The following is a 26,184-nucleotide window of genomic DNA, read 5'->3' as shown; positions in this document are numbered from 1 at the left end:
GACGTGTCAAGGAATTTAGATACAGTTGTCATATTCCTCTTGTTAGGCCACTCCTGAACTCTCACCTGGGCTAAGGAGAAGTAGAATTGGACTGTTGCCCAGTGGTCCAAAGTCCTCTTTTCAGATGAGAGCAAGTTTTGTATTGAACTTGGAAATGAAGGTCCTAAAGTCTGGTGGAAGGCTGGAGAAGCTCATAGACCAAGCTGCTTTAAATCCAGTGTTAAGTTTCCACAGTTTGTGATTATTTGGTTTGCAATGTAATTTGCTGGTCACTGCACCTGTTTACCAAAAATCTTTGGAGCACTTGATGCTTCCTTCTGCTGACCAGCTTTGTGAAGATGCTGATTTCATTTTCCAGCAAGATGTGGCACCTGCTTACACTTCCAAAAGCACCAAAAGATGGTTAAATGACCATGGTGTTGGTGTGCTTAACTGGCCAGGATACTCCTAGACCTGAACCCCATAGAGACGCACCTGTATGTATAAGTCTCAATTTGCCATTAGAGTGCCTGCACACTAGAGAAATCTCTGAGAGTGCATTTGACGAAGAGAAATATGTAAAATCCATTTGTGAGTGTGAGGATGATGGCATGACCCACATTATTTCCATGTTGTCATCTGCTGATTTTGCCTAGCTTTCTATCAAGTGATATATAGATATTGTAGAATTTGACTGGATTCACAATCTTTTATGTCAACAATGAGAGATAAGGAAGCATTTTCTCCTCCCTTTTATACTTTTATAAACCTATTTGTTTTTTTTCCTAACCATGTACAATCTATGGTTATTTCTATTTTACATTTCCCTCTTCACTCAGTCAGAAGATAACTTAGGCTTTTTTTGTTGCATAGGCTACCAATTACTTCTGCTCTAATGTGCTGTCTAGGAGAAACTGTTGAGACCCCTTTCCAATGGGTTATTTTCCAGTGCATATATGTTTCTGAGGTAAAGTACTCTGTATTTGATGTTAAGAAGACTTTCTTTCAAAAAGCATTGTGTGTGTGTGTGTGTGAGAGAGAGAAAGAGAGAGAGTGGCAGTGTGTGAGAGAGAGAGCTTTAGGCCTCATTCTGCAGCAAAAGCCTTTGATCACACTACTCAGTGTTTTGTGGACATTACATAACAAACTCTATTGGCTCCTTCTCTCTCTCTGTCTCTGCGTGTTTGCAGTTTTTCTTGCCATCTTCTCTTTTCTACTGCTTGTGTCTGTCTTTCTCCTCTTCATTCCGTCTTTTGTCCCTGTTAGTGCCAAATTCCTCTTTTAATCTGCCTGTCTTTCTCTGCCTTTCTGTCAGTCTCATTTTTTGTGTTTAAGGGGATACTTCACTTAAATTCTGTCAACATTCTGTCAAAAATGATTTACTCATCCTAATAATGTTCCAAATCAGTATTACTTTCTTACTTCTGTGAAACACTAAAAGTGAAATGAATACTGAGAATACATTCATTTGAATACATTCATTTTTTAAACAATTTTATTTAATGATTAGTTCTATATCCAAGGTTATAATGATTAATATGACTAAAATAATTTTCAAAAATGTAATATAGAATAAAATAAACACTAAGCTTATTTTATTGTAACTAGTTGCTAAGGCAACATTTCTAATTTCCGTTTAATTTATTCTGTTTAGTTTAAATAAACTAAAATTAAATACAGATGATGTAGTTTAATGATGTAATTGATAAATAATAATAATAATAATATACAGTATATATATAACTAAAATGTAAAAAAAAAGTAAAAAATATTAAATAAAATTTCAGATATAAACATAAACTATAATAGTAAATCAATGATATTAAAATAACACTGGCTACAGCATGTCAGAAACTAGTGTTCAGTTCACATTGGCGGCACGCTCTGTTTTGATTGGCTCAAGTTTCAGCTGCTGTCCTCTGTGCTGGAATGACTCTCTGCACGGTTGACCCTTGATCCCTGAGGGTCATCGTCCATTACCACATGAAACATAAATGTCAGCAGCCCTCCTGCTAAAAGCATTTGTCTTCTAGTGGGTCATCGGTCACAGCCCACCTGCTTTTACCAGGTCTACCTCACATACACACACAGATAAATGCATCCAAGCCAAGGAAAGTTTTCCAGGGGCTTTGAACTACAGCAGACACATGTTTAATGGGGGGGTGAAATGCTCGTTTTCACTCAATATCCTGTTAATCTTGAGTACCTATAGAGTAGTACTGCATCCTTCATAACTCCAAAAAGTCTTTAGTTTTATTATATTCATAAGAGAAAGATAGTCTGTACCGATTTTTCCCGGAAAAACATGACCGACTGGAGGCGTGACGTTTGGGCGGAGCTAAAGAATCACGAGCGCCAGTAGGCTTTTGTGTTGAGAGCGTTTGGAAGCTGTGACATTACCGTGAGGAAAAGAAACATCCAAAACAAACCATGAATAACAGTCAGATTCAGCGTATATTTATGATCCAGAATCAGATCCCGAGGCTGATACTGAACGAGAGCAGCAGCAGCAACGACTCGCTCCGAGCGGGGCTCGAACCTGGGTCTCGGCATGGGAGGCGGACGCACTAACAAGGAGACAGAGATATTTGAAGCAGTTTTACTCCCCGCCTGCGGTTCCAACACACGATCGTGACCCTTTTTCGTTGGGATTGTATCATCCTTAAGAAATAAACGATACGCAAATCCGTCGTCAAACAAAAATACACTTCTTTTGTGACATTTCGCGACGCTCTCGCTCTGATCAGTGAAGTCTGTTGTGCTCTGAGTGCTCTGCTATACTGGAGCACGCGCTCTTCCGGCAGACGTGACCTAGGACCCATATAAGGAAATTCCGCTCCATCTAACGTCACACAGAGCCATACTCAAAAAAAAAACTTTCCGAAACTTGTGACAAACCGGAAGGAGTATTTTTGGAACAGAAATACTCCTTCAAACATACAACTTAATTTTTGAAACTTTGTCCATGTTTAGCATGGGAATCCAACTCTTTAACAGTGTAAAAAACTCAGTATGCATGAAATAGCATTTCACCCCCCCTTTAAAGAGAAAAGTCCTGTGGACTGGTGTCGGTAGTATACAGTCAGAGACTGGGCAATAGTCAAGAAGTCATTAGTGTGAGAGAGATTTTATGTAAATTAAAAAAAAGCTACAGTAATATATATATGCATGTAAATCTTCACTTCTACCAAGTGATATGTTCAGTGATTTCCAAGAACAGATGCATTCAATTTCAAACATCAGGTGATATATTCAGCGTTGGTTTGTATTTTGAGCGGTAATGGATTAAAGTCATCTGCAGAGTTGGAAGCTGATTGGTTTATCTTAATGAATGGCCTAAGAGGATGGAATTACACGTGGAATTGCAGAGAATTGCGACTAACGATGCCTTGGAGTGTAGTGGTTATTGACCCATCAATCCAACAAACACTCTTTCCCTGGAGCATGACTACAGTGCATTCACTGTCCATTCATCTGCCTAATGCTTTCTGTCAATACTCACACAATACTACCAACAGGTTGATTTGATTGCTGGAATGTTTTGCATTCTGTTGCATTCTAGATATATTAATGGTTTCAGTGAATACTGCTCTGAGTTGTTTGTTTTACTCTAAAAATCATTGAAAAGCAAATACATACATTTGATTATATAATCAATATGCTTTTGGAGTTCCAGTTCTTGCAGTTAATGTTGGGGTTCTGACATGTCTTGATCTCTTTCATTTAATTTCCTACATTTCTGTGTTACATAACTGTTCAGATCATTCTGATATTTATTCACAAATATAATCAGGCAAACTACTTTGAGTTTTGACTTAATGTAGGCAATGCAAGTGTCCACCGACTGCATGTAATCCCGATATTTGATATAAAAGTGAAATACATGAGAATAGGTTAAAGTTAAACTGTAAAGTAAAACCTTTTTATTCTTTTTTATAAGTGAACTCTTCAATTAGGAGGTCACACGACAACGACCTTCATGGATATTATTGCTTTCTTTAGTAAAAAGGCCACTGAAAAAAAATACATTATTTTTTCAAATGGATTAAAGCCATTGTCCTTCTATATATATATATCATTTCTTTTAAAAATATACAGTAAAACAAGTTATTTTGAGAAATGTTTCAGTATGATTTTGTATATAATATGTTAAACAAAGCTGTTTTGTTACCATCATTCTTCAAAGTCTCTTCTTTTGTGTTTATGCAGAGGAAAGAAAATCATTCAAGTTTGGAACAACATGAGGGTAAGTGACTGATTTTCATTATTGGGTGGTAGTGGGTTGTGAAGCCTTCATTAGATCCCTTTGTTATCAAGTTTTATGATGTTTATTTCCAGCATCTTCCATCATGAAGGAGAAACACTTTTGTTTGTCTTCAAACTATATTATTATTAATGTTTTAAGAATAAATAAGATAAGTTATAGGTAATAAGAATTAATGGTTTACATGAGGACTAGGTAACTTTTGACAGCTTGGATTAAGCCATGCATTTCGACTGATTTTAACTGTTTAAAGGTTTATTTAATTGATGATGATGATGATGATGATGATTTATTAAAGGGGTCATATAATGCTTTTTTAAAGATTATTATTTTGTGTAACAGAATATGTTGCTTTAATGTAAAAAAAATACACCGTTTTCAAATACTGTACATCACTGTAGGTCCTCTATGCCCTGCCTTTCTCAAGTGCATCGTTTTCTGTAAAGTCCCTCCTTCCGACAAGCGCAGTCTGCTCTGATTGGCCAACTGACCCAGTTCATTGTGATTGGCCAAACAGCGTAAACACTCATCGGAAATATAACGCCGCTTTCCAGAATTGCGAGCTTCTTCTTTCAAAGTAAATGTAAAGACAGTTAATAATGTCCACAATGATGAAGCTTGTATTTGTTTGCAGTACACAAGCCACGGACTGTTAAGTCACTTGACTCCACTTTTTGACCCTGTCTCTCTCTCTCTCTCTTACACACACACGAACGCGACACGCAAAACTCAGCATTTGAGCATTCAATAGGTAATACTTAAACTAATAACAAAACATACTTACTGTAGCTGATTCAGAAGCGCCAGATTGTCGTAGCAAAGTCAGAAATCCTCCTCTCCTAGGTTCAAAAAATGGTTGTCCATAAAATGTGTTGCTGTTCTGTTGTAAGTAATCTTAAAGATTCCTAAATGCATCTACTTCGGAAGTCCAAATAAAGTGCTTTTGCTTTTCGCCTAGAAACACACAGCATCTCCCTGACATTAACACTAACTTCTGTTACTGAAATTACGCTTTCTTTCTTTGTGTGAACATTTGGGCGGCATTTTGCAAATATTTCCACATAATGATGTAGACATGTTGGAATGAGCCATTTTAGGGGGGCATGTCAGAGTCTTAACTTTTATAAAGAGTTTGAGACTTTAGTCTTTGCAACTTTTCAGATCTTCTTTGAGCACCTAGACCTTGTAACACTCCAAAAAGAAAGGAAAATTTAAATTGCATCATACGACCCCTGAGCATGTTTTTTTTTAAACAAAAGTATGGTATAGAACTGGTTTCATAAAACACAGTTTTTTTTTTTTTTGCATGAGAAAAAACTATTCACAGTCTTTAGGAGTTCAATAATAGTTCTTTAATATCTTTTGTCTTGTTTGTAAGCATCATTAAATATCCATTAAATGTTTCTGTTGCTTTTTTCTTCTCTTAATGAACAGAGTGTGTGTTTTCAGAGGGGGTCCTCTTAATGCGGTTTTTTATACAGGACTAATGTTTAGGCAGTGTGCAGGGCAGTCTTCGGTCATCAGAGTCAGGACCACACCTCGAACCCTGACACCATTAGTGTGGGCCGGTGATTTAGACTCAAACACACAAATCTACATGCAGCACTTATCAGTATTCAGAGAGATCTGCTATTTTCATATTTACACACATATGCACACACATGTATGAATAAGATATGCAATCTTTTTCATGACCATTATCAAGAAATCAGATCGGATATTATCATTATTCTGCAGAGTGCCACACACACACTTCATGACCCCAGCATCATTTGTCTGATAGGGTCTGTCTGTTGTGTGTGTGTGATGGAGAGGTAATTGTTCAGCTCTAGGCTGGAGGGGTTGAGAGGCAGTTGTTTCCGAAACCTAAGGCAGCTGCCTTCCTGCCCAGTTAGTCAATGACTTCACAGGCAGAGTTTTTGTATTAAGGCACCTCCTGAGGAAACAGCTTTCAAACTGGTTTTGAAGGCACCATAATGCCACCTCTAATGATCTAGAACAAATCCAAGTGGGCTTTAGATATAAACATGCCAATCTTTAATGGAAACAATGCCAAGCCAGGCTCACTGGAAATATTTGCCTGTGGCGACATTTCTACAAAATTATACTATGTTGCTTCTGGCACGATTTGCGACACTTTCAGTATGAAATATTTAGTGAGTGGTGCAAAAGGAGTGCTTCATTTAATTCAGATGAAACTGAAACTGCTTTTATACATAGTTTTTTTGTAGCATTTCAGAAATGAAATGTCTGGTAAGGTGCTAAATGGTTAATGTACTGTCATTTAAAAAATACACTGCCGCCTACCTTTAACCTAACTGACAATGCTGTACCAGGTGAGCGTCTGAGCACATTTACTATGTCATTCAAGCCATACATATGGAGCTGGTTATGTAATAAAAAATGCTACTATAATAACCCGTAATCAAAATGTTGAAAAGGAATACATTTTGTTGCCGTTTTACTGCCACTAGTGTTCATTTTAGCTGGAAACTGCAGTGAAATGTATGTATAGGTTGTAGGTACTGTCTGTTTTTGACGTTTTGCACAAATGCAGGCATGTAATTCCAGTAATTTTGAATCATAAGTTGAATTATTATTATTTATTTTTGTGCATGTGTGTGTGTGTGTGTGTGTGTGTGTGTGTGTGTGTGTGTGTGTGTGTGTGTGTGTGTGTGTGTGTGTGTGAAAATTGAAATTTAAAAATGAATTATTTGTTGTTGTTTTTTTTCTACTAACTGCTGAACTGCATGCACATGAGCTATGTTTCCATCCAGAGATTAAAATTAAATTTATGCGCAAAACTGGAATAATTTGCATAAAACATTTGCGAAAAAAAGCACAGTTTCCATCCAATGAGTCAAAGAGAACAAAATCACCACTTCCTGGTAAACTGACATTAAATATCACTAAGAAAGCTAGGAGAAGCCACTGAATATAACAATGTTCATATATTATAAATTACAGTACTTGCGCCTTAGATGAAACAATAAATGCAGTCATTGCTTTTGGAGGCGGATGCCAGCTGTTAATTATACAGAAATACTTTGTTGGCAGACTTTGATCAGGCATTCAGAATGACCATAACAACATATAGATAATGTGAACAAGATTAGTCCGCTGCTAGTCAAGTTATTGTGTCTCATAGCGAAAGTCACGTGACTTTTTCAATGCACATGGAGGAATTTATTCGGTAAATGTGTTTCAATGTGAAATTATGCATTTTTGTTTTCTGATGGGATAAAAAAAAATCCTACTCAAATCCTACTCAGAAAAATGTTATGCAATATTCCAAAATGCGAATAAAAATAGGTAGATGTAAACATAGCTACTGTGGGATATCTTTGATAGCGAACAGTACTGTACATATACATGGGCTACATATGTTGATAAAACTTCTTAGTATGCTCCTTATACAGCATTTATCTCTTTCTGGAGTTTGTGTCTCTTCATGTCTGTTTGTATAGTAGTTATGTGTGTGTGTGTGTGTGTGTGTGTGTGTAATTAGATTTAGAGTGTATTGATGGCTGTGTATCAGACTAATGGAAAGATTTTTACAGAGCTCATATATGGCCCTGCATTAACACACATACACACAAACACATTGGGAAGGCAGGAGATGTGAGTCAGCGGACAAAGAACGAAGGTAAAGGAGGATATCTTAGAGTACAGATGAGATGAAATTGTAGCATAAAACAGAACCAGATGAGACTCTATGAGAATAATCAGCACAATCATTTGTTCACATCAGCTTGTAATCAGAAATGACCTTTTAGTATATTACATCGTTTTTGGTCTTATTGTATCATACATGATTCATCAGTGAACATTAATCCCCCAAAAATGTTGTTTTCATAATCTGTTAATATATATATATATATATATATATATATATATATATATATATATATATATATATATATATATATATATATATATATATATACATTTTTTATGTATAGAAAAAAAATGTTATGGAGTTACATTTTAGTTGAATTATTTTCCTTTTTTTTTGAAGCAATATAAAAATACATACATACATACATACATACATACAACCATTGTACTGCAAAATAAATACAATTATTTTCTGGTGCAGCCAATGAAAATATGAACAGGAAAGTAAAAATCAGACATACTAGCAGAAAACATCATTAATGTTGAGCATTGAGATTAATTATATTTTTTTCTGAAATATATATATTTTTCTTTTCAGCTGATGTCACAATGATTAGGATAATATTAACCAATATTACCAGTGCATAATGTATGTAAATACTGTAAACATAGTCATAATGGTTTAATAATGTTGATAACAATTGGTCCTTAATGTATTAATGATGTAGTAATCCCTTTTTATAAAAGTAATACAGCACTTATAGAGTCTATGAAGGGCAAATGGATGATGCACTCACATGGTGTAACTATAGTGAATGTAAAGAAAAATCACGATCCTGACTAGCACATGAAACCAAAATCCAAGAAAGTCCAGAGAGCTATCCCTTACATTCCCATTTGTCTCACTGACAGTTTCTCAGCTGGTGTGTGACCTCCAGATTTATGTGACCTGCATCTTTACTGCATCTGCATTTAGTTTACTTCATCTAAACTTCTATATGTTGCTTGCAAAAAAAGAAAGTAATTCTTTAAAATACATCCATTTAGTCAAAAGACAGAGGCTCAACGTGAGAAACAGTTGAGATATTAAAGAGACCTTATTTGTTGTTATTCTTCTTTCCTACGGGTTCACAGTGGTGATGGATGGATTGATGGCACTGACAGAGGAGTGTCAGGAAAGAGAAGAGAAAGAACAGGCAGTAAACTAAAGAAATGTGTGTTTGTAAAGGTCTTTCCCTCTGGAGAGACACCAGCTCACTGAATCTAAACCACATGGTCTCACTGACTGGCATTGACACACACACACACACACACACACACACACGTTTGTTTTTGTGAAAAGTGGGGACATCCCATAGGCGTAATGGTTTTTATACTGTACAAACTGTATATTCTATGGCCCTACACCAACCCTACACCTAACCCTCACAGGAAACTGTGCATTTTTACTTTCTCAAAAAAAAAAAAAAAAAAAAAAAAAAAAAAAAAATATATATATATATATATATATATATATATATATATATATATATATATATATATATATATATATAATTCTTATAAGCGTTTTGAAAAATGGGGATATGTCCTCAAAAGTCACCCTCTCCTTGTAATACCTGTGTCATACCCATGTCCTCATATGTCACAAAAACACGCGCACACACACACACCCAAACACATATGTGTTCAAGCACATGTTTGACTCCTGTCCACCCACACATTAAACCAGCAGCAAGTAAACACACATGCACGCTCACAGTGTATAATTGACTGTGAGCTGATGTATTATTCTGACCTACATTACTCTAAGTGTTTGTGTGTGTGTGTGTGTGTGGAATTGACTATACGTGACGCTGTGCTCAAACAACAATCAGCAAATGATAGTTGGAGTAATACAGATTTTTCGAGTCTCATAAGAGCTCTAGGACAGGATGAGTGGATTTCATTCCAAAATCAAGAAAAAGTTTGGAGAAAGACCTTGGATTTTTAGGGTGTGTGTGTGTGTGTGTGTGTGTGTGTGTGTGCTATAGATTTGATGGACTTGGCTTGTGCTGAATGCTGTATAATGCTTCAGCACACAGTCAATTCTCTCATTCTTTGTCTCACAAACATGCTTCTGTCCATTTCTTTGACACAACTGTAGGACTGAAGATCATATAATTGGTCAATTTTTATTTATTTATAATTATTATTATTAAGTTTCTAGTTTAAAGCTATCAGTTTTCCAAGCATATAATTTATCAGGTGAGCTAAGTACTAAATAAAGCTACAGTATAATAAGCAACAAAATGTATTCTGGTCATGATTTTACCATGGTTAAGAGGAGTTCTTTCACACCACTAAAACCCTTTTAACCATATTAAAATATTGACCTGCATGCTTGAACTATGGACAAGAATGGGACCTTGATCATGGCACTTTTCGAGTAGAGGTTTTCAACTACCAGATGAGATTTGTTTTATGATTAAAATAAACAGTAAATTAAAAAATGGTCTGTGGAGTAACATAGCTTAGTAGCATGCTAATGAAAATCAATTTTGAGGTTCTTCTCTGTATGCAGGGTGGCGCTTCACTACATTTTGTAACAGAGTCTGTCTTTACGTATGAGAAGAACTCACCTCGGATAAAGCAACATGCTAGACTCTTTCTAATACACACACACACACACACACACACACACATACTCAGACACAATGGACATTAGTCTCTCAGCTTGTGTCAGACTAAAGGGGATGGATGAATGAATGCTACAAGGGAGGAGGGATGAAAAATGGACCTTGTCCTGTTTTTCTTTTCCCCCAGCCCCCTTCCTCTCTTTCCTAACTGCTTTGCTTTTCTTTTCTCCTCCAAACATTTCTCTCATACATGCACAAACATATTTTCACCATTGAAATATCAGCTCTGTCCCAAAACTCGAGTTGTCTTGCTGTCTAGGCAAGTGCAAAAAAGACTTGTCTCACAATTGACTTTAATAGAATTTAGCTTTAGCCTGTTGCTAAGCTAATAACACACTAATCTATTAATTTGACGTGAAGTATTTTAGTTCATGTTGACATTTGGGTTTTTGATTGCAGACTTTGATATCTTGGCAAATCTGCGCACAGTTTGAAACATTGTTGAGATATGTTTTGAAACTAGATGAGACGCATGACATTACTTGTCTCTTTTTCTCAGGAGAAACTTGAGAAACAGAGTCCTCAGCTCTCCATTTAATCTTGAAAGACACAGAATATAAAAAGATATTATTTGTTATATTTCTTTTTGAAGGGAAACTAATCTAAAACGAATCTATCTATCTATCTATCTATCTATCTATCTATATATATATATGTGTGTGTGTGTGTGTGTGTGTGTGTAAGAATTAAGAATTATGGTTTTATTGATCACAGAGCTAATTTTCTTCAAAAATCCAAAAGCCAGTGAACAAATACTATTGGATTTTTTCGTCAAGGGAACCAGGGTGTTAACTTCTGGCTTTGCCTATAATATTACGTTATCCCTGTATTGCTCTATTATTTCATTATTACAACTAATGCAGTACAGTACTTGGCAATATTTTTTTCAGTATTGTACATTAGGATACATCCCAACAAACAATAGTGGCGTTTCCAAATTTCTGATTGAATATCATGTTGCATTTGGAAACTATAGCAGTAAAATACCTTTTATTGTTGACTTTAGCTTTCCAAAACATTACCTTCCTAATTTCTTTGCCCTTGTTTCTGAATTGAGGATAAGGGGTCTGTTACCGGGGACAGTGCACAGTCATGATAACAACTCTTTTGATATGCTATCCTGAAAAATACATGCCCAAAACTCTAATCTAAGTCTTAAAACAGCCCTTGTCACACCTAATTTTATAGCATTCATTTTTTTATTATGGAAAGTTTTAAACATAAGCATTGGGCCATGCAAACGAGCCCTTAGTGTATACTCATATGTGTCTCTGCGGTGCTGTAACATAATATCTTACTACCATACTACTCATACTATTTCTGCAGTATAAGTTTGCATACTGTTCTGAATTTGCTAGTTTTTCAGTATGCGTACAATTCCCAAATGACCTAATATATACAGCAAATTGTGTTGTAGACCTATACAAGAGAGCAGCCTGTGTGAGATACTGTATCGCACAATATGCTGGATTTTCTATTCCCGGTGTGATGAATGAACTGGAATGCATTAGCAAAGTTTGGAGGGATGTATTATGTTACCAATTATGGTCCTATTTTGTATTTCTACTATAAAACTTATGTACTTTTTGTGTAGGTACATACATGTAGTTCTACAAAACTCTTGTGAGATTTACATTTTAGAGAAGAGAAATATCTGTTAAATGGCCAGTCAGGCAAACATTTTTGGGAAGAAAAAAATAATAACACAATACATCAGTCTATTATAAGTTATTTTCACAGTCTTAGCGTTGTGCTCTGTGATACTGGTGCCATTGTGAATCATTTGCTTATTGGAGCAGTTTTAGAATTGCGTAATTTTGTTATATGATCTGATATTGCGAGTGTTGTGGGCCTCACTCAAATACCGTCGACCCATGCTGGGAGCTTTTGTACGCAATGCCGTGTGTATTTCCCAATGGATAAGCCATGCTGTTTGATTACCCATGATACCGCATGTGTGTAGTATGGTCACGCCGTGTGTATTGTTTGATAAGCCATAATCATAAATCCTAAAAGCTAATCACTCGCCCACTCTGCACCCAATCAAAACACAGCCACATTACCCAGCGCTGGGCACTATTGAGCTATCCATCAAGAGTTGTATCAGAGGGAAAGATATTGTTTCCTGTTGAGTTTTTTATGGGACTCTCAGCTTGTGGTAGTTAGTTTTGTTTGTAACGTGTGGTTGAGTATGTACTCAACCCCAAATAAAATGTAAATTATGTCAGAATTTACTCACACTCGTGTTCCAAACTCTATATTTTTAACAACCTCCAAGGTGTTGAGCTAGCCCTGACCTTGAGGTGAAGGTGCTCTTAACCATGTAAAGAAAGTATATATTGACCACGGCCAATCAAATTCAAAAAAGAAAATATAAAATACAATTAAAATCCATTAAAAATGGAAAAGGAAGGGTTTTTTTTCAGGACATTTTCTATTAAGTTTATGGACATTTCCTTTGTTATACTATAAGTTATTAAAGTGTAATTCCACAAATTAGTACTGAATAATGTTAAGTATATGTACTTAGGCTACTATAGGGTTAAGGTTAAGGTTTGGATTAAGGTTAGTTGCTCGTAATCATGCATAATTTGCTGTTATTACTATGATAAAGAGAAGTAACATGTAACTTTGTAACCTTCAAATAAAGTTACCATTTAGTAACTCAAAACAGGGGAAAACATCTGTGAAAAAAAAGTCTTCTAACTAAACAACACACACCAAGTCTGACTAGCGGCAGTTTCGATATGATTGTTATTTGGAAAAGAGCAGCACTAACATTCTGCTAAAACATCTCTTTTTGTGTTCGACTGAAAAAGAAATCAAAGGAGTTTGCAATGATATGAAATTGTAAGGATGACAGAATGTTCAGTTTTGTATGAATCATCCCTGATGCTTTTTTTTTTTTTTTCTGTGCTCAGTGCTGTTCTGCAGTTTTTTTTTCTTTCTCTCCTTGGGTGGGTGTGGCTTGTATGCAGCAGTCTGCTTATCCCTTGACCAATCATCTGGCTCATCTGGGTTGGTGCGGGGGTGGGCAGGGCGGGTGGTGTAATGACAGACGCCAGTGCGTGTGAGTTAAGGGTATCGCTGGCGATGGCAGTTGCGGTGTCATTAGTGTGCGCCCTCGAGGAGAGATTAGTCTGATTTATGGTGAGCGACGCTAATGGAACAGATATGGCTGCTCTCGCACCCTGCCATCCACGCTAATGAAAGTTTTGTGCAAATGTGAAAGAGAGCGCCGCAGAGCTGAAGCTTTCACCAGCACAACATCACCTCTTTGTTTTAGTGTAATTCAGTCTTTATGTAAGTGACTTCAGGTCGAATATTTCACTCTGTCATTAGTGCGGTGTCCTTTTAGTGTGTGTTTTTCTGTCTTACGTCAACTTTTAATAAAGCAATAGGTGATTTTGCTACAGTTTAAAAAAAACCTCCATGATAAAAATCTTTGCAACTCTGGCAAAATTGTATTGCATTGCTTCATATTTCTCTACACTTTCCAAGTGAAATGTCCAGTGAGTGGGGCTAAAAGCTTGTTCAGTTTATTTGAAACATTGATGAATGTGAATTTGACAAAGTTTTATTACGCTAGTTCTTGCACATATAGTGGAAGTTCGTAAATGAAATGTACAGTGACTGGTGTTAAAAGGTTAATGCTCTCGTATGTTTAAAAGTAACACACTGCCTACATTAACCCTACGTTAAACCTATACCACAGAGTGAAAAGCAAATGTCAGATAAAAACAAATTTAATGCAGAAACCATGCTATTTTATCATTTTAGCTAGTATCTAAATATGTTTGAGCTTGTTTATTGAGTCGTGTTTCATGGGACTGGTTCATCAGAGCCCTCCACATTGCAAATAAAGCATTGTACGAGGTGCACTACCGAGCAAGTTTACTATATCACAAAAGCCATGTATATGGAGCTGGCTATGTGATGCAAATGTCAAAATGTATTTGTTGACCTATTCTGCACTATGGTTAAAGTGTTTTTGGGGGGTCAAAACATAGTATTGTGCAAGGAACAATGTGAAAATAAGTATTTATTTTAATTAATTTGTTAATCTGAAAAGCTTTTAAAGTGTTTATTTCAGCTGCAAACTCCATCGTATTTGGAGTTTTGCAAAAACTGAAGGTAAAGGCAGATTTTTTCTAAAAAGCTTGTGTTATTATTGGTCTCCATGCTGATTGGTCCAAACAGAATGACCATTTTTCAAAATTTACCAATATCACAATATTATGAGGCTTCCATTATGTATATGAAACAGAACATATGGGTGGGACATGCTGCCGCGAACTTTCAAGTGAAAGAAACGCAACTGGCCATAACTATAAACATAAAATATAACTCTTACTACAGTTTATAACTATATATAAATAAAAAAATAGTTATTTATATTGGTCAGCTGACTTTAGAGACAGAACTTGATTGGTTCCCATGGGTGCTGAATATATTGTATGTCTTTTGTGTTTTATGTTGGATGTATCAAGTTGTTTGGAGGTTGTAGCCAAAAGTGACTCTTGTGTTCAGGGAACGTGGACAAAAAAAGGTGGGGCCTAAAGCATGATCAGTTTTTCCAGCTGGATGAGATGCGTTAAAAGAAAAGTATGTTAGAACTTAAAGAGAATTTGATTGGCTGGTGTGTGAGTGTGTGTGTTTGTTATGGAAAAGGGTTGACAAGAACAACCGTGTTTAGTCAATTTGAGAGTCCTTTGGGTTTTAAGTCCTCATAGACGGGATTATTTCCTCATTCTGTTTTTCCTCATCTGTCTTTTGCACTGTGTGATGTGATTTTGGGATGTGTGGGGGAGTTGGACGTCAACAGGGCTGATGGGAATGAGATGGATTGTCATCGCAGTGTCAGTCGTGGTCACATGATGAGTATGTGTATGTGTGCGTGTGATTGATTAATCTGTATCCTACACAGAAAAAATACACAGACCAAAGCAAGTCTCCATCGCTCCAGGCTTCTTCCTGATTAAAGTTCAGCGCTCCATCCATCTCCCTTTCCACCACTCTCTCTAGGATGGATGAAGCTCACAGGAATGCAATATTGTTTGCGGCGAAAAGCGATTTGCATCTTAGCCGTCACCCTCTCTGCACAATACAATACAGATAGAGACACACAGAAATGCATTTAGAGGCAATAAACCGCTGGCCCATCTCTCTGCTTTATCTCTCACATACTTCCTCCATTATTTTAAATTTACTTCTCACTCATTCGCTTGCGGCTTTTTGCTTTTTTTATTCTTTTGTTCTGTCTCTCTCTCTCTTTCTCTGCCTCTCTCTCTCTCTCTCTCCAGAGGATCTGTTTCAAAATCTACTGAGCTGCCTATTTAGACAGCTATTTAAGGCATTGTGGACAGGATTATTATAGAAAAAAATACTTAAAATAGAATAAACGATTACTGCAAAAATAGATGGATAGATAGATAGATAGATAGATTTTATAAATATATATATAATTTTAGTAATTTTATTTTATAAAACTCTTGATTTTAAAACATAAAATTCAGTTAATTTATTTCTGTTAGATATGAAAAAGAATTCTACATTTTACAACCTGTTCAAGAACCTTGGTTGGGAATCACAAATGTTGTATGTCTGACTTTGATAACATGTTTATACGTGCAGAAAGAATTAAATGTGTTGTTAAAACTTACACTTATATTGTAGCTGACTAAAAATAACAACGCTAAAATTACAAGAGGTTCACCAAACATTTCTGAATGGTTCATAACCCTGCCGCAAGCCCTCCAAAAATAATTATTGTTAAAAGATAAAGAGGAGCACAGTGAATTAGGAAAAGGAAGTGCACAGAAGAAAAAAAAGAGATAGAGATTCCACGCACATGCAGTGTTCTAATCACTTATGCAGCAAAGATTACCGTGGTAAAAAAGTATTTTAAATGAAGACAAGCATCCTGCATGATGTCATCAGACACTCTTGTTTCATTAGCTGACATGAGGGCAAACCTCTTAACTGTATGATCTCATCACAAACGCATACATATAGGGGCAAAATCATAAGCATACATCGGTTATTCAGGTCATGCAATCTCCTGTTAAGACAGCATAGCGCTCACCCTCCCAAATGTGTGATCTCTCATCTCTTACACGCACATGCACTATATTTTATATACTGCTGAAATTAGGTCATTTCTCTCTCTCATCTTCTGTTTCACTCGTTTTCAGTGAATTGTCATGAGATGCCCCCCCCCCACACACACACACAAAACAAACCATTTTTTTTTAATCAGATATGATACATAAGACTTTTGAGGAATGCATATTTATTCATATCTCAGTCATTGTTGTATTGCATTTATATATTTAGTTGAGATGTAGAATATATTTGTGTGCATTTTATGTAAGTACAGGTGCATCCCAATAAATTAGAATGTCATCGAAAAGTTAATTTATTTCAGTAACTCTACTCAAATTTTGAAACTCGTGTATTAAATAAATTCAATGCACACAGACTGAGGTATTTTAAGTCTTTGGTTCTTTAAATTGTAAGGATTTTGGTTCACATTTAACAAAGACCCACCAATTTACTCAACAAATTAGAACATGGTGACATGCCAATCAGCTAATCAACTCAAAACACCTGCAAAGGTTTCCTGAGCCTTCAAAATGGTCTCTCAGTTTGGTTCACTAGGCTACACAATCATAGGGAAGACTGCTGATCTGACAGTTGTCCAGAATACAATCATTGACACCCTTCACAAGGAAGGTAAGCCACAAACATTCATTGCCTAAGAAGCTGGCTGTTCACAGAGTGCTGTATCCAAGCATGTTAACAGAATGTTGGGTGGAAAGAAAAAGTGTGGAAGAAAAAGATGCACAACCAATCGAGAGAACCGCAGCCTTATGAGGATTGTGAAGCAAAATCGATTCAAGAATTTGTGTAAACTTCACAAGGAATGGACTGAGGCTGGGGTCAAGGCATACAGACGTGTCAAGGAATTTGGCTACAGTTGTCTTATTCCTCTTGTTAAGCCACTCTTGAACCACAGACAATGTCAGAGGCGTCTCACCTGGGCTAAAGAAAAGAAGAACTGGACTGTTGCCCAGTGGTCCAAAGTCATTTTATCAGTTGAGAACAAGTTTTGTATTTCATTTGGAAACCAAGGTCCTTGAGTCTGGGGGAAGGGTGGAAAAGCTCATAGCCCAATTTGCTTGAAGTCCAGTGTTAAGTTTCCACAGTCTTTGATGATTTGGGGTGCAATGTCATCTGCTGGTGTTGGTCCATTGTGTTTTTTGAAAACCAAAGTCACTGCACGTTTACCAAGAAATCTTGGAGCACTTCATGTTTCCTTCTGCTGACCAGCTTTTTGAAGATGCTAATTTCATTTTCCAGCAGGATTTGTCACCTGCCCTCACTGCCAAAAGCACCAAAAGTTGGTTAAATGACTCAGCAAACTCACCAGACCTGAACCCCATAGATTATTTTTTTGTCAAAAGGAAAATGAGAAACAAGAGACCAAAAAATGCAGATGAGCTGAAGGCCACTGTCAAAGAAACCTGGGCTTCTATACCACCTCAGCAGTGCCACAAACTGAACATCTCCATGCCATGCCAAATTGAGGCAGTAATTAAAGCAAAATGAGCCCCTACCAAGTATTGAGTACAGGTACCGTAAATGAACATACTTTCCAGAAGGCCAACAATTTACCATTTTTTTTTATTTGGTCTTATGAAGTATTCTAATTTGTTGAGAGTGAATTGGTGGGTTTTTGTTAAATGTGATCCAAAATCATCACAGTTAAAAGAACTAAAGACTTAAACTACTTTAGTCTGTGTGCACTGAATTTATTTAATACACAAGTTTCACAATTTGAGTTTATTACTGAAATAATTACTGAAATAAATGAACCTCTCCACAACATTCTAATTTATTGAGATGTACCTGTACTCTTGGAAAAATGTATTAATTTTTAAATTAATTATTTTGCCTAATAATTTTTTAGAAGAAAAAAAATCTGACTTTTATTTCATATGACAATTTATACAGGGTTAATAAATTATAAATTATGTATGAATGTATGATGAATAAAATATTATATCATAAATAAAGTGATGGCTATAAGTTGTTTGGCACAACACAGTAGTGACTATATTAACTACATAACAAAGCCTCAGATGTTATGGTTATTAAATTGCTATTACATGATAGTAACAGTTTTATATACTAAATTATTATTTTAAAGATATTTTTGCTACTGACAAGCCAATAATATAGTATTTATATGTAGTGTTGGTTCTTCTTTCAAAACTATGAAATTTATTTATTAATATCGACTTAGTTATTTTCAGATTTTTATTGTCCAGTCAGGCAAAAATTGGTCAGTTTGAAATATAGAGCCTCTCTTTAATAAAACACTTGATATGAGATATCATGTTAACAAAATCTGCCAATAAACATAGTTAATTAGCATAAGTGTTGCTAATATCTGGTAGACTATGCATGTTAATGTAGAAATTAGGTTATGTTATACTTCACAATGACTTTGCTCATCCAAACACATTTTAGATCTGAAGCTCTTTGTTTAATAAATTAGCATTACCAATTTTCAAACATGAGCATGCTGAAAAATCATTCTACCCCAGGCGCTTTTGCCAGATGAACTAGTTATCAGATTTTTGCTCAGGAGGTGAAAGGTGATGATCAAGGTTCCGCCCTTCCTCTGGTGTGAATCTGTGTCAAAATATGAATCCCAAAAAAACATGCACATTCGTGATCCTCATGTAAGTCACGGGTCGTGAGCTGCGACCATCACATTTAATCACGTTCCTCCCAGAGTGTGAGCGACTAATGAGATGCAGCCATCGCCAGAAGAGTTTGACCTGCAATCTGCCATAATGGCTGCTATCATCAGCGCACTGTACGGATGAGCAGGGTTGACGGGTGAGGAACTGGGCTGAGACATCATTTGATTGATTGATTTAATCAGAAACGTAACCGTTCTACTTATGATGGGGGAGGGACCACATCAAAGTCTCTGGGATTACAGTATTCATATATATATAGAATATATATATATGGGCCATTACAGAATTGGTCCAAAGTCAGAGTTGCAAATGTCTTGAAAAAATTTGTGTTTTCCCAAAATCTTCAAGTTTTGGAATATTTGTCCTCTTTCCGAATTTGTCACTACCGAAACACAGTAATAATAATTTAAATAGAGGGGTTACATTGACTTTTTGACTTTGCTTAAATCTAGGTTGTAAATAAATATATTTTGCTATTTTATTAAAAAAAATTCTGAGATAAATCCATACCAATTACTTTTTATTTATTTTTTATTTTAAGTGTAATTTATGAGATTTGTTGTATTTGGAATCCAAACTTTCTTTGTAAAAGGCAAAAAGTTGATTATACTGATTTCAAAGTTAAGTATTAATTAGTTTAAATTTGCATTGAACCTAAAATCATGACACCCTAGTTGATAATCAATATACTTTATTTTTGACAAAACATCCCATTGACAGTAGTGATTTGGTAGCAACCACATCACATTACATTTTTACTTTATATTTTTACTCGCATACTACTAAAATACTACTAAACTAAAATCATCTTTTGCAAATATGAGGATTATGAGTTCCCTTTTGTCACTACCGAAACAATGATGACATGTTTCATTGTGACTGTTTCGGTAGTGACAATTCAAAAAAACAAAACAAACAAAGATGTTTCGTTAATGTAAATTTCTGATACTTTAAACCTAGCTCAAAGATGTTAATCAACACATGTTTAGCTACAAGTTCAGAACAGTGGACAGTGGTATACATATAAAAACTAAATGTTATGGAATAACTCTCAAAATGTGTGCTTAATTGCAGAAAAAAGGTGTGCGGTAGTGACTTTAATATTACACACAGATTTTTCAGACTTTTGAACGCATTTACCTCATAATGATGAGAACTATCAACTCACACCTTGTAGTTATGAGAAAGGAGGACATGGAAATATAAAAACCTGCTGAGATTTTGTTATAGCACTAAATGACTAAATGTAAATGTAATATATTAAATAAATATTGGAAAAAAAATGAAGTACATATGTTAATTGATTAACCAAAACATAATGCCCCAGAGGTGTTCTATTGAATTTAGGTCAGGCGAACATGGGGCCATTCAATGGTATCAATTCCTTCATCCTCTAGGATCTGCCTGCATACTCTGGCTACACAAGGTCGGGCATTGTCATGCACCAGGAGGAACCCAGGACCCACTGCACCAGCACCAGATCTGACAATGGGTCCAGTGATTTCATCCCGATACTTAATGGCAGTCAGGGTGCCATTGTCTAGCCTGTAGAGGTCTGTGTGTCCCTCCATAGATATGACTCCCCAGACAATCACTGACCCACCAACAAACCGGTCATGCTGAACGATGTTACAGGCATGTAAACCTGCTGTCTTCTGTAAAAAGCACAGGGTGCCAGTGGCAGACCTGCCAATTCTGGTGTTCAGTGGCAAATACCAATCGAGCTCCACGGTGCTGGACAGTGAGCACAGAGCTCACTAGAGGACGTCTGGCCCTCAGACCACCCTCATGAAGTCTGTTTCTGATTGTTTGGTCAGAGACATTCACACCAGTTGCCTGCTGGAGGTCATTTTGTAGGGCTCTGGCAGTGCTCATCCTGTTCCTTCTTGCACAAAGGAGAAGATACCGGTCCTGCTGATGGGTTAAGGACATTCTACGGCCCTGTCAAGCTCTAAGGACTACCCATACTATAGACTGGTGCATTTCATGTCCAATGTGCTCCGAAACGTGACCATAAGATCTGATATCAATCGAATTGTGAGGCATCAACAGATTCCCACCCCTAATGAAAAAAAATGCTTGCTAAACATATCACACCAGTTCAGAAATGAAATATTCTGTGAGCGGTTCTAAAATGTTAATTCTCGAAAGTGTTTGAAAATAAAATACCACCAAACGCAAAACCTACCTGCTGTGCCAGGTGAACTACCAAGCAAGTTTACTACATCAGAAAAGCCATACATGTGGAGCTAGTTATGTGCTGCAAATGTCTAAATATACTAGTTTGTAGATTATGCACTATTGTAAAAGTGTTTATGTTCATTACATAGTATTCTGTAAGGAACTGTTCAAAAATAATTATTTGTTAATCAGTAACCTGCCCCTATAATCATAAATTATGGGAAAAGGATTAAGTTGTAGGGTTTTTACAGACACTAGGATTAATTTCAGCTTGAAACTGCAGTGTATTCTAGGTATGTTTTGGAGTTTTACAGAAATATAGGTATAGTGGAGGCATGCTTTTCCAATGAGCCTATGCTGCATTTCAACCAAGTGTGAAATATATAAGATAATATAACAGAGCAAACGCTTCAGGATAAATTGGTGATCTAACACTCAGAAGTTTCCACTGTCTTCTGTTCACTATTGTCTCTTTCTTTCTCTTCTCTCTCTCTCTCTCACACACACACACACACATACAATGTTAACAGGACTCCCCAGTGCTGGACCTCTTCCTGTCTGGCAGTGCTCCACTGTGTGTCTTTAGATACTAGTGTAAACAAACCAAAACACACACACAGGTCTCCATATCTGTTGCCTGAATGAACAATATCGTTAGACTGATGCAACATTTGAGACACATACACAGTATTTGCAATATTCACTTTGTCAGTACAAATGTATTTCATTTCACCAAAATGTATACCCTACAGGAAGTATTTTGTGTTGGTTCCCACGGTTTATTGCATTTAGGGATGTGGTAAACGGTAGAATGTGACAGTCATTCAGTACACAAGTTGAGTAATTATTGGTTGCACATAGATTACTCTCTATTTCTCAGAACAGATGCATATTAGTGCCATTTTAAGCACAACACATTTTCAAGAACAAGCTGGATGCTTGCTGTCTTACACAGCGATTACACAGGACATGCATTTCTGACTCATATTATTAGGATGTATAAAAAGGCCTATAGTGTAGCACAGTGCTTCCCAAACCTGTACTGGAGGACCCCCTGCCCTGCACAGTTTGTATGTCTCCCTAATCAAACACACCCAATCAAACACACACACACACAAGGCACACATACAAGTACATGGGCTATTTACTAATAATATGAACTGTGCATTTAGAAATGTAGGTAATTTTTTCTTTGGCGTGAAATATATTGTGCACTGGGAACAGTCTTAAGTGTTTTAAAAGCATTTGTCCTCCATGTTCATAGATTTAAATGAATCAGTTGATTCTTGTAGTGGTGATGGTTTAACAAAACAAATCTAAATGTATACATGAGACAACTAGTGGACATTTAGTGGTTGATTGTGCATAAACGTGTATTATTGTTAAAAGGAATACTTGCGTGTGTGATGGGGATGGGGGTCTTACTGAAACATGTTTTTCATTAACAAAAGGGGCCTCGTCTTAAGACTATGACGGACTGTGGATACGCCTTCACACTTCTTTTCCTGGAAGAGTGCGTATGTGTACCGCAGGTCAGTGCCCTGTTGCTCAGCTGAAAAACATCATCTTTATCACTTCCAGACAAAAACACAACACATCTTCTGCTTCCAGACCATCTATGTGTTGTTTGCGTGGGCTCTCAAAACAGCTTCATTGGAAAAGCTTGCCACTACACTGTAAAAAATGACTGTGATTTTAACGGTAAAAAAACTGTAAAAATGCTACAGTACAAACCTCTTAAATGGGTAACTGTAATTTCCTGTAAACTTTACAGAGAAAAAGGGTAAACTCATGTTCCCAGAATTCTCTAATAACTGTTTCTTCTTTATTTTTTTCTTATCTGTTATGTTAATTAGGGTAGTATGTTACATACAATGTTGTTAAATTAATGTTTTTTGCATATTTCAGTTTAATGACTCTCCCCATGATGGTATTTAGTGTCTGTGTGAATGACACTCTGCACCTTCTATGTATCTTATTATTTAAAAGCTGCTTCTGATGGGCGTTGTTTCATCACGTGACTTTCTCATCACTACCTGCTTTTGGTGGTTACCAGTTTAATACAAAGGTACAAAACAGATTTCAGTACTTCAGTAAGTTGGTATATTAATATTATATCATTAATGTTAAATTACGGTATTAAACTGTAAATTTAAGGTAAAACAGTTAAACCTAAAACGGTGTTGCTGTATTTTTTACGGTATAAAACCGTTAAAGAAAAAACAGTGTTACCGTATTTTTTACGGTATAATTCTGGCAACCACAGCTGTACAAGTACAAGTACATGTACAACTGCATGTACAAGTCCTGTAAAACACAAATCACAACACTCAACACTCAATAAAAGAGGTCAAAGCTTTATAAAAAGAAAGTTACAATGGAATGTTCGCTTCAGCAAATGTGGTTTTACCTCTTATTTGAGTTTTTAACACTACTAGGTTTATGGTAGGTTTATTACTGTAGTTAGTACACTATTTTTACAGTTTTAACTGCTTTCACACAGAATCTTTACTGAAAACTTACACTTGAACACCAGAACCACATACCAAATCTGCAAAGTCATACACTAATTCACTGCCTTTGATTTAATTATCAAATTAATAAAACACTTTTTGCAAAACACAACACACAGTTCTCTAAGTAACAGACAAAAATCTAACTGGAATGAATGTTATGGCAAAGGTGCTTGCAAATGTTGGCATTTGAGTTTGAGCATTTGTTTGTGGTATTTTGAATGCAGTGCTTAATTTTGCAAGAGATGCGAGGCATTTTGCATATGCAATTTGTGTGTAAAGTTTTTGAAAAAATAAAAACAGGCAAGGTTTTGAAACTGTGCATTAGCAGTTGAAAAAAAGAGCATTAACATTTTAGTGCAACTAAAATTTAATTTCAAAATTGTTGCAATACATACAACGACCAACATAAAATATTGACACACAACACTTGAAATTACACTGTACAGACATGTAAGTGTCTTGTTACTTGTATTCAGTATAGCGCTCTAGCTTATAATTTTATATGTAGTGGATGATAACACCAGCTAAATTTCCAGAAACATGCTAGTCACATTTTTCAGAAAACATAATAATATATTAGAAAAATTGTAAATACAACAGCAGTTTCAAATATAAGGTTTGATGTACATTTATAGTGAATATAAACTGTATGGAGTGTGTGTCTGAAAGAAACAGATATGGTTTGCTTTTTCTTTATCTCTGTTTGCTTTCTTTCCGCTCTCTCCTCATTTTCACCTCACAGATTTCCTAAGATTTCATGTTAAGCAATATTTTCCGTTCAGCCAGCTGTGTCAATAGCCACGCCAACAGAGCATGTTTTAACACACACACATACATCACATACACTCAATAAGGTGGAGTGGTAAATATCGGAGAGCATTTGACACCCTGTACCTTGTCCTGTTAGTGTGCGTGTGTGATTACACTTCCCGCCTCAATCGCAAACATTGACCTTTTCAAATGAGTACAATATGTGATCTGTGTGACAACACAAGACTTCAGGTCAAAAGCTCTCTGTGTCATTCTGTGTACAGTGAGCCAGGCAGCAGAAATCCGTTTTTGAAAGCCTCACTGACATTTCACTGTTTCAATAAAGAAAGCGCTTGAAAGAATGATGAAGGACACACAGAGAAAAATAAAGACACAATTAGTCAAAGTGACCTACATAGTTATGTGTGTGTGTGTGTGTGTGTGTGAGAGAGAGAGAGAGAGCAAGAGAGAGACAGAGAGTGTGTTTAATACCTCCTTAATTATTGTTATTTACTTTTATATATACTGTTGCTGTTCTCATTTCTTGGTTCCATTGTTCATTTGTATTGAAAATGTATGTTTATGATATTTGTGCTGAATGCATGATTATATTTCACTTCACAAAAGTCTGTTTTTTTATTTATTTATTATATTTTTATGTTTTTGAAATAACTTTCCTTTGGTTTTCAAGGCTGAATTTATTTAATAAAAATACAATAAAATATTAATATTTTGAAATATCATTATAAAATAAGAGTTTTCTATTTCAATATCTCGTAATGTCATTTATTCCTGCCATGGGAAAGCTGATTTTTCAACAGTAATTACTACAGTTTTTAGAGTAATATGACTCTTCAGAAATCATTCTAATATGTTGATTTTGGTGCTTATTATTATTATTATTATTATTATTATTATTATTATTATTATTATCATCATCATCATCATCATCATCTTTATTAAAAAATGGTTGGTGTACTAAACATTTAATCTGAAAAAAAAAACATGATACATTTTCATCATGTTAAACAGAAAGTTATTATAAAATAGAAATCTATTTGAAATGGAATAATTTATAACATTACAAATGTCTTTACTGTTACTTTTGATCAATTTAATGCATTTTTACTTAAGTATTGATTATTGCAATTAAAAAGTATTAATTACTAAAGGTATTACATGTATTAATTACTTAAAAATAAACAAATTCTACTGAGCAGTACTACTGATACAGGAGATTGTGATGTTGATGAAAGATTTTTATCAATATATAATGCTACATTTTGTCCAGAGCTGCTAAATTCAGTCCGGTGTTGTTAAATTCAGTCCAGACCTTCTGTATCTGGTCCTGAGATGCTGAATGTTGTCTAGTGCTGCTGAATTTGGCTCAAAGCTGCTGAATTCCATGCGATACTGATAAATTCAGT

General features: G+C 35.7%; 1 protein-coding gene across 1 annotated transcript in view; it reads left to right on the top strand.

Annotated features, from left to right (window-relative positions):
• LOC113111880 (retinoic acid receptor alpha-A) overlaps window positions 1-26,184 on the top strand; it is a 130,873-nt gene that overhangs the window by 44,519 nt on the left and 60,170 nt on the right. The window contains exon 2 of the mRNA XM_026277052.1: window positions 4,189-4,225. The gene's annotated coding sequence lies outside the window, so the exon portion shown is untranslated. The remainder of the gene's footprint in view (window positions 1-4,188; window positions 4,226-26,184) is intronic.

The sequence above is a fragment of the Carassius auratus genome, chromosome 12 (genome assembly GCF_003368295.1).
Source record: "Carassius auratus strain Wakin chromosome 12, ASM336829v1, whole genome shotgun sequence".
Taxonomy (NCBI): Eukaryota; Metazoa; Chordata; class Actinopteri; order Cypriniformes; family Cyprinidae; genus Carassius; species Carassius auratus.
This window is presented reverse-complemented; position numbering and strand designations above follow the sequence as displayed.